Source organism: Mirounga angustirostris, unplaced genomic scaffold, assembly GCF_029215605.1.
Source record: "Mirounga angustirostris isolate CCGP_5_RB_7025 unplaced genomic scaffold, mMirAng1.0.hap1 SCAF_5, whole genome shotgun sequence".
NCBI lineage: Eukaryota > Metazoa > Chordata > Mammalia > Carnivora > Phocidae > Mirounga > Mirounga angustirostris.
The window spans coordinates 105,168,093-105,178,742 of NW_026991713.1; the positions used below are offsets into that span (position 1 = coordinate 105,168,093).

The 10,650-nt window shown below is 37.6% G+C and overlaps 1 pseudogene; it reads left to right on the plus strand.

Moving 5' to 3' along the window:
- Positions 1–7,649: 7,649 nt before the first annotated feature.
- Positions 7,650–8,220, plus strand: LOC123840310 (large ribosomal subunit protein uL22-like; annotated as a pseudogene).
- Positions 8,221–10,650: the final 2,430 nt, after the last annotated feature.

Consider the following 10,650-nt stretch of genomic DNA (forward strand, 5'->3'; position numbering starts at 1 on the left):
TGCATCTTGCTTGTGTTGTGGTCAATAATTTGGACTTTGTACATTCCCTCAACAACTCAACAGAATGACTAAGAGGAGGAATGCCCAAAATAAGAAAGACTCAGAGACTGTGACTTCTGCCACAGAACAAATGGATATGGACATAGGAAGATGTCAGAAATAGACTTCAGAGTAGCAGTTATGAAGACAATAGCTAGGATGGAGAAAACGATTAATGGCAACATAGATTCTCTAAGGGCAGAAATGAGAGCTGATCTGGAAGAACTTAAAAATGCTGTCAATGAGATCCAATCTAATCTAGATACTCTAACACCCAGGGTAAATGATGCAGAAGAATGAATTAGTGATCTAGAAGACAAACTGATAGAAAAGAAGGAACAGGAGGAGGCCTGGAACAAACAGCTTAAAATCCATGAAAACAGAATTGGAGAAATAAATGACACCATGAAAAGTTCCAATGTCAGAATTATTGGGATCTCTGAGGGGGTGGGTAGAAGATATATTTCAGCAAATCATAGCTGAGAACTTCCCTAATCTGGGGAATGAAACAAGCGTGTGTCCTAGAGGCAGAGAGGACTCCTCCCAAGACCAAGAACAGACCAATGCCCCAGCATGTAATAGTAAAACTTGCAAATCTCAGAATCAAGGAAACCATCTTAGGGGCAATTAGGAGGAAGAGATTCATTACGTACAGAAGGAGGAACATCAGGATAATGTCAGACATATCCACAGAGACCTGACAAGCCAGAAAGGGCTGGCAAGACATATTCAGGGTACTAAATGAGAAGAACATGCAGCCAAGAATACTTTATCCAGCAGAGCTGTCATTTAGAAAGGATGGAGAGATACAGAGCTTCCAGGACCCACAGAAACTGAAAGAATATGTGACCACTAGGCCGGCCCTGCAAGGAATATTAACAGGGGTTCTGTAAAAGGAGAACTACCCCAAGGGTGATATAGAACAGAAATTTACAGAGACAATCTATAGAAACAAGGACTTCACAGACAACATGATGACAATAAATTCATATCTATCAATAATCACTCTCAATGTGAATGGCCTAAATGCTCCCATAAAATGGCACAGGGTTGCAGATTGGATAAAAAGACAGGCTCAGTAGTTAAATGTCTGCCTTCAGCTCAGGTCAGGATCCCAGGGTCCTGGGATCGAGCCCCGCATTGGGCTCCCTGCTCTGCGGGAAGCCTGCTTTTCCTTCCCCCACTCCCCCTGCTTGTGTTCCCTCTCTCGCTGTGTTTCTCTCTGTCAAATAAATAAAATCTTAAAAAAAAAAAAAAGACAGGACCCATCCATATGCTGTCTACAAGAGACTCATTCTGAACCTAAAGATACATCCATACTGAAAGTGAGGGGATGGAGAACAATCTTTCATGCCAACAGACCTCAAAAGAAAGCTGGGGTAACAATTCTCATATCAGACAAATTAGATTTTAAACTAAAGACTGTAGTTAGAGACACAGAAGGACACTATATCATTCTTAAAGGGTCTATCCAACAAGAAGATCTAACAATTGTAAATATCTATGCCCCCAACATGGGAGCAGCCAACTACGTAAGCCAACTGTTAACCAAAATAAAGAGTCATATTGATAACAATACATTAATTGTAGGAGACCTCAATACTCCACTCTCAGCAATGGACAGATCATCTAAGCAGAAAATCAACAAAGAAACAAGAGCTTTGAATGACACACTGGACCAGATGGACCATATAGATATATACAGAACATTCCACCCTAAAACAACAGAATACTTATTCTTCTCAAATGCACGTGGAAATTTCTCCAGAATAGACCACATATTGGGTCACAAATCAAGTCTCAACTGATACCAAAAGATTGAGATCATTCCCTGCATATTCTCAGACCACAATGCTTTGAAAGTGGAACTCAATCACAGGAAAAAAAATTGGAAGAAATTCAAACACTTGGAAGCTAAAGACCATCCTGCTCAAGAAAGTTTGGGTCAACCAGGAAATCAAAGAAGAACTTAAACAATTCATGGAAACCAATGAGAATGAAAACACATCAGTCCAAAACCTATGGGGTATGACAAAGGTGGTCCTAAGAGGGAAATAAATAGCCATCCAAGCCTCACTCAAAAAAACTAGAAAAATCCCAAATACACAAACTAGCTTTACACCTTAAAGAACTGGAAAATCAACAACAATAAGCCTAACCCATGCACAAGAAGGGAAATAATTATGATTAGAGCAGAGATCAATGAATTAGAAACCAGAAACACAGTAGATCAGAACAACAAAACTAGAAGCTGGTTCTTTGAAAGAATTAATAAGATCGATAGACTTATCCAAAAGAAAAGAGGAATGGACCCAAATTAATAAACTTATGAATGAAAAAGGAGAGATCATGACTAACACCAAGGAAATAGAAATAATTATCAAAAATTATTATCAACAACTATATGCTAATAAATTAAGCAACCTGGAAGAAATGGATGCCTTCCTGGAAACCTATAAACTACCAAGACTGAAACAGGAAGAAACTGATAACCTGAATAGACCAATAACCAGTAAAGAGATTGAAGCAGTGATAAAAACCTCCCAAAAAACAAGAGTCCAGGGCCTGATGGATTCCCTGGGGAATTCTACCAAACATTCAAAGAATAATACCTATTCTTCTGAAGCTGTTTCAAAAATAGAAACAGAAGAAAAGCTTCCAGACTCATTCTATAGGCCAGCATTACCCTGATCCCCAAACCAGGCAAAGACCCCATCAAAAAGGAGAATTTCAGACCAATATCCCTGATGAATATGGATGCCAAAATTCTCAACAAGATCCTAGCTAATAGGATCCAGCAGTGCATTAAAAGGATTATCCACCATGACCAAGGGTGATTGAACATTCACAAATCAATCAATGTGATAGAACACATTAATAAGAGGAGACAGAAGAATTGAGTCCTCTCAATTGATGCAGAAAAAGCATTTGACAAAAAATAGCATCTTTTCCTGATTAAAACATTTCAGAGTATAGGGATAGAGGGAACAATCCTCAATCCCATAAAATCCTTCTATGAAAAACCCACAGAGAATATCATTCTCAATGGGGAAAAGCTGAGAGTCTTTCCATTAGGATCAGGAACACGACAAGGATGTCTACTGTCGCCACTTGTTCAACATAGTACTAGAAGTCCTAGCAAAAGCAATTAGACAACAAAAAGAAATAAAATATATTCAAATTGGCAAAGAAGAAGTCAAACTCTCTCTCTTCACACATAACATGATACTTGATGTGGAAAACCCAAAAGACTCCACCCCCAAATTACTAGAACTCATACAGCAATCCAGTAATGTGGCAGGATACAAAATCAATGCACAGAAATCAGTTGCTTTCTTATACACTAACAATGTAACTATGGAAAGAGAAATTAGAGAATTGATTCCATTTACAATAGCACCAAAAACCATAAGATACCTTGGAATAAACCTAACCAAAGAGGTAAAGGATCTATACTCTAGGAACCACAGAACACTTATGAAAGAAATTGAAGAAGACACAAAAAGATGGAAAAACATTCCATGCTCATGGATCAGAAGAATAAACATTGTTAAATGTCTATGCTGCCCAGAGCAATCTATACTTTCAATGCCATCCTGATCAAAATACCAACTGCATTGTTCAAAGTGCTGGAACAAACAATCCTAAAATTTGTATGGAATCAGAAAAGACCTCAAATCACCAAGGATGTTGAAAAAGCAAAACAAAGCTGGGGCATTACGTTGTTTGATTTCAAGCTATATTACAAAGCTGTGATCACCGAGAAAGCATGGCACTGGCACAAAAACAGACATATAGACCAATGGAACAGAATAGAGAGCCCAGATATGGACCCTCAACTCTATGGTCAAATAATCTTTGACAAAGCAGGAAAAAATATGCAATGGAAAAAAGACAGTCTCTTCAATAAATGGTGCTGGGAAAATTGGACAGCCACATGCAGAAGAATGAAACTGGACCATTCTCTAACACCATTCACAAAGATAAACTCAAAGTGGATGAAAGACCTCAATGTGAGACAGGAATCCATCAAAATCCTAGAGGAGAACATAGACAGTAATCGCTTTAACTTTGGCCACTGCGACCTCTTTCATGACACATCTCCCAAGGCAAGTGAAACAAAAGCAAAAATGAACTTTTGGGACTTCATCAAGATAAAAAGCTTCTGCACAGCAAAGGAAACAGTCAACAAAACAAGGAGGCAACCCACAGAATGGGAGAAGATCTTTGCAAATGACACTATAGACAAATGGTTGATATCTAAGATCTATAAAGAACTTTTCAAACTCAACATCCCCCCCAAAATAATCAAGTCAAATTAAAAATGGGCAGGGCGCCTGGGTGGCTCAGTTGGTTAAGCAACTGCCTTCGGCTCAGGTCATGATGCTGGAGTCCCTGGATCGAGTCCCACATCGGGCTCCCTGCTCAGCAGGGAGTCTGCTTCTCCCTCTGACCCTAACCCCTTTCATGTGCTCTCTCTCATTCTCTCTCTCTCAAATAAATAAATAAAATCTTTAAAAAAATTAAAAATGGGCAGAAGACATAAACAGACAATTCTCCGAAGAAGACATACAAATGGCTAACAGACACATGATAAAATGTTCATCATCTTAGCCATCAGGGAAATTCAAATCAAAACCACATTGAGATACCACCTTACACCAGTTAGAATGGCAAAAATTGATAAGGCAAGAAACAACAAATGTTGGAGCGGTTGTGGAGGAAGGGGAACCCTCTTACATTATTGGTGGGAATGCAAGTTGGTACAGCCACTTTGGAAAACAGTGTGGAGATGCCTCAAAAAATTAAAAATAGAGCTACCCTATGACCCAGCAATTGCACTCCTGGGTATCTACCCCAAAGACACAGATGTAGTGAAAAGAATGGTCACATGCACCCCAGTGTTCATAGCAGCAATGTCTGCAATAGCCAAACTGTGGAAAGAGCAGAGATGCCCTTCAAGAGATGAATGGATAAAGAAGATGTGGTCCATATATACAATGGAATATTACTCAACCATCAGAAAAGATGAATACCCAACTTTTGCATCAACATGAATGGGACTAGAAGAGATTATGCTAAGTGAAATAAATCAAGCAGAAAAGGTCAATTATCATATGGTTTTACTTAGTTTGGGAACATAAGGAATAACATGGAGGACATTAGGAGAAAGAAGGGAAAAATGAATGGGCGGAAATCAGAGGGGGGGGGATGAACCATGAGAGACTATGGACTCCAAGAAACAAAGTGAGAGTTTTAGAGGGGAGAGGGGTGGGAGGATGTGTTAGCCTGGTGGTGGCTATTAAGGAGGGCATGTACTGCATGGAGCACTGCATGTTATATGCAAACAATGAATCATAGAACACTACATCAAAACCTAATGATGTACTGTATGGTGACTGACATAACATAATAAAAAAATAAAAAATAAAGTAAAGTGCCAGACCTGGCTTGTGCACACACACAAAATATGGGACTAATAATCTACTCACAAATTTATAGTAATAAGTAAATGAAAAATACTAGCATGATAGTACAAACTTCATAAATATTAGTTGCATTCTCCCTTGACCCACTGTCGAACACACTGTAGTCATGTAACATTTTATTATATTCTTCTCTCCATGAAGATAGACTTTTTGTAATTTTAATGTTCCTTAATAGCAACTAAGACTTCAGAGTGTAAATGCCTCAATTTCTGGTATCTTATCCTATGGCTTATCTTCTTCTTATCATCCTTGCTTTTCAGAAAGAACAAGTCAAACAAACAATAGGTTTCTCAGTGTTACCCAAATATTTAGTGAAATCATGTGATTGTGTAGAAAAATAGCTGGATTTAGAGTCTGAAGTCTAAAATTCAAGAACCATATCTTGATTCCCTAAGTCTTAGTCTTCTTGTCTTTAAAATGGAAATAGTACTTTTCCTATCTTCCCTGGAGAGTATGAAATTACATCCTTTCACATAAAAACATTTCAATATATCTCAAACAGTGTATACGTATAAAATTATGAAATTTACATTTCAGAGCAAATCACACTTAAGTTAGCCAATGAAGCTGTCACACTCGAGCAATAGTGAAGATGAATGGAATACAGGGACTCTCTCTACCCTCTATCACATAAATTTCTGATCCCTGAAAGCCCTAACATGGAACTATATAGGCAAGAAGCAAAAAAGGCAGGGAATGTTGATTTTTAATACCAACAACTATGACAAAAATGACAATGTTTAATACATATGACTCAAGCAGTGACAACATGAAAGAAAGGTGGGTGTTATGGCTACCTCTAGGCTGTCATTTGGAGGCAGGGTGATGAACTATTTTTCAGAAATATATATGTAGAAGGTAAAAAATATTAAAATTCAAAGTGATTTGTTTGCATTAGCCTATTAATTCAATTATCTAGTAGCTGACTATTAAAAAATCCCAGTAATAATCTTCCCTCTTTGTCACAGAAAGTATGATAACTATTAATAAGTGTGGCTGCAACAGGTACTCAGTAGCAAAGAAGGCACTTGTAGTGATGACATCTGGACAGGAAAGGAAGTTTTTTTATTGATTCTAAGCCATTGTCTTTCTCTTTTATAGCAACCATCTGGATAACAGCAGTGCTCGTGTGTCACAAATCCTTTTCTTTTCATCCATGGCATTAAGGCTAGAGAAAACACACATACACACACACACACACACACAGAGTTCTCTTTGAGTAGTTCTTTGGCAGGACATGGTAAGAAATGCTCACAGGAGGGTAGAGGAGGTAGAAAAAGACACTCTGTAAGAATTTCTATTTCAGACAAGAGTGCCAGCCCATCAGGCTTGATGTGTTTGTGTACATGAGAACCAGAGTTTTGCTGAGGCATAAAGAAAAAGATAGCAATATTTTTTCAGCTCCGGTGAGTCAAAAGTCAGCTTAAGAGCATAGAAGTAGTGCCAATTATATTTTTAGAAAATTTCTTTGATGATCCAACTCTTTTGTATTATTAAGGAAAATCAAGTGTTTGGGAGGTGGTTTAGAGAGAAGGGAGAGGCTAGATATTAACCTTAAAAGTAATGTTTTTTATTTTAATTCCAATTAGTTAACATATGGTGTTATATTGGTTTCAGGTGTACAATATAGTAATTTAATACTTCCATATATCACCCGGTGCTCTTCACAAAAGTTCACTCTTTAGCCCCCATCACCTATTGAACCCATCCCTCCACCAATGTCCCCTCTGATAACCATCAGTTTGTTCTCTATAGTTAAGGAAATTTCATCATTTTGATACATATTTGATTTCTTTAAATAAGCTTCAATCAACCAATAAAGATGTGCCATCCTTTCTATGTTTCTTCTGCAATTGGAAATGAAATGTTATCTATTCATTCAACATCAAAATAAAAATTAAAAGTTTGAAGTCAAATACCAACCTGAAAGATAGAAAAGCTACTTTATATATCTTAATAGTGGGAAAATACTTTCACAAACAACATGTTTTCCTGTGTTGAATTATTTCAAAGTTAAATTTATGGACCATTCATACATTCTAAAAGTGCAGGGTCACTCAAATGTCTAAGTATATCAAATTACTTCACTCTTCCCATAAGCAGCCTTAGGTGATCTCAAAAATGGCTCGCTATTCACTTGACCCAGAAAACCCTACAAAATCATGCATATCAAGAGATTCAAATCTTCATGTTCACTCTAAGAGCACCTGTGAAACTACCCAGGCCATCAAGGGTATGAATATCAGAAAAACCACCAAGGATCAGAAAGATGTCACTTTGCAGAAGCCATGTGTGCCATTCCGTCACTCCTGCAGTGGAGTTGGTATGTGTGCCTAGGCCAAACAGTGGGGCTGCACACAGGGCTGGTGGCCCAAAAACAGTGCTGAATTTTTATTGTACATGCTTAAAAATGCAGAGTGTAATGCTGAACTTAAAGGTTTAGATGTAGATTCTCTGGTCATGGAGCACATCCAGATGAACAAAGCCCCCAAGATGCAGCATAGAACTTACAGGGGTCATGGTCAGATTAACTCATACATGAGCTCTCCCTGCCACATTGAGATGATCCCTACTGGAAAAAGAGCGGATTATTCCTAAACCAGAAGAGGAGGTTGCACAGAAGAAAAAGGTATCCCAGAAGAAACTGAAGAAACAAATCCTATGGTCCTGGAGTAAAATCTACATGAAATAAAAGCAAATAAAAGGGGAAATAAGTGTATCATATGATTTCAGGAATTCAGACATGGCAGTTCTTATTAATGCATTAATTATATAATTGACAAGTTTATCAAATAAAAAAAATCAGCATATTTGCCTATATTTTAAAATGTATCTTAAGTTATTTGCTGGTAATTATACCATTTGAAGTAGAAAAGTGTAGAAACGTGTGTTGAAGATTTTGGAACAAAAAGCCAACACCACTTTGTATATTTACCAAAAGAGATAGCAGTTTAGGATATCAGCTTTCTGGCTTCAACTGTAGAGGAAAAACAAAACAAAACAAAAACAAACAAACAAACAAAACATATATTGCTTGAAAGGCAAATAGTCCTTGTTCTGCTATTAGCTGAACATAAGATTTTATGCAAATTGCCTCAGTTTCCTTGCCCGCCAATTTAATATCCCTATACCTGTTCTACCTTCCTTGAATAATACATCTGAAAACAAGTTGGAAAGGTATATAAAAGTGCACTGAAAAATAAAATATTCCATTAGTAGATTGGAATAAGTTCTATCATTACTATTTGGTTTTTAATGACTCATATGGATCATGCTTACAGTGGCTTCACTAGCAGATTTGTAACATTTTTCCTGGTTCTAAGCCCATTTTCACTTGGATTCTTTATAGTCTAGGTTTTCATGGAGTAGACATTCTGACTCTAGGTGAAGTGAGATGTGAATTTGGATTTTGAGCAGTTTTCCACAGAAGATAATTGAACTTTCCCAAACATCAGCCCAGTTCTTTAAAGTAAATGATATTTCTCCTGCAATTAGATTCAATCACCTTAATAAGCAACAAAAGAATTGTAAGATAACATTGCATCAAGAATGGACCTAAAAAAAAGGGTGGGGGCACCTTGGTGGTTCAGTCGGTTAAGCGACTGCCTTCGGTTCAGGTCATGATCCCAGGGTCCTGGGATTGAGCACTGCATCAGGGTCTCCACTCAGCCGGGAGTCTGCCTCTCCCTCTCCCTTTGTGATCTCTCTCACTTTCACTCTCTCTCAAATAAATAAATAAAATCTTAAAAAAAAGAGTGGACCTAACTCTTGATTTTCTCAAACAGGTGACAAAATTTGTCATAAAAGGTCATTTTGTAAGATATTCAGTCAAAGAAATAACAAAACCAGGCCACCTTGGGCCAATTAAAGACCTGATAATATTTGGGGAATATATACAAGGAGAAAATGAGTCAGCTCAACAAAATGAAGCTACATGAGACATCGTAAAAACTAGGATTTTTAATTTTTTCTTCATGTAGCTCTCTTTATTCATGTGGGTAATGTCCCTTCATCCCTTCTCAACTTTCCATTATGGTTGACCTTTTGATGGTGAGCAATGTCTTTGCATTAGGTGAGCCAACAAGTTAAGGATAAGAAATATTTGAGACCTTGGCAGGAATTGTATAGTAGGGAGGTGTGGCTGGGAATGAGAGAGGATTAAATTACCCAGACTCTCCACTTCCTTCACTGAGGTTCTGGTACTCTCCTTTGACCCTACTCCTCATGGAAAAATTCACTACTGCAAAAATTGTGAGAAGAGCCACAAATGGATATAAGCACTCTGCAGACCCCAGACTACATTTCAGGGATATATTAACCAAATTAATCTTTCCATGTTGTTGAGGTATTTTATATAACAGTGGGTGTTCCAGGACCAGAGACAACACAGCATGGAAGGTATTAACATTCTTCTCTTTAGGGTTTGCTTTTTCTACTCAAAGGAAGAAAAATAATTCATTCTAACAAATATTTCAGGCTCTCAGAACAAGCTATTTCAGAATTTGTTCATTGAACAGATTTACAGGTCTATAAAAGCCATTCAGAGCAATTAAAATAATTTTGCCCTCCATTTTATTAACTTCCAACTTGGGTTTTCCCTGTCAGTTGTAATCTAACAACAAAATCTGTATGTTTTCCCTAAACAGATGCTTTATTCTACCACAATTGTAATCAATAATAGTTTGAAACACATTATTATGATGTTATTATCAATTTCCAAATAGAACATGATCACTTTAAGAGTAAGCAATATATTTTTTTAAGATTTTATTTATTTATTTGAGAGAGAGAGTATGAGCAGGTGGAGGTGCAGAAGGACAAGAAGACTCCCCATTGTGTGTGGAACATGCTGTGGGACTCCATGTGGGGCTCAGTGGGGGCTCAACTGGGTCTCCATGTGGGGCTTGAAGGTGGCTTCACTTGGGGCTTGATGCTGGGTTCCATGTGGAGCTCCACACAGGGCTCAATCCCAGGACACTGAAATCATGACCTGAGCCAAAGTCAGATGCTTAACTGACTGAGCCACCCAGGCACCCCAAGAGTAAGTGATATTTTTTATTGTATTTTTGTATTGTTCATGGTATTCTTAACACTAGTATGACAATAAAAGCTGAATCAATGT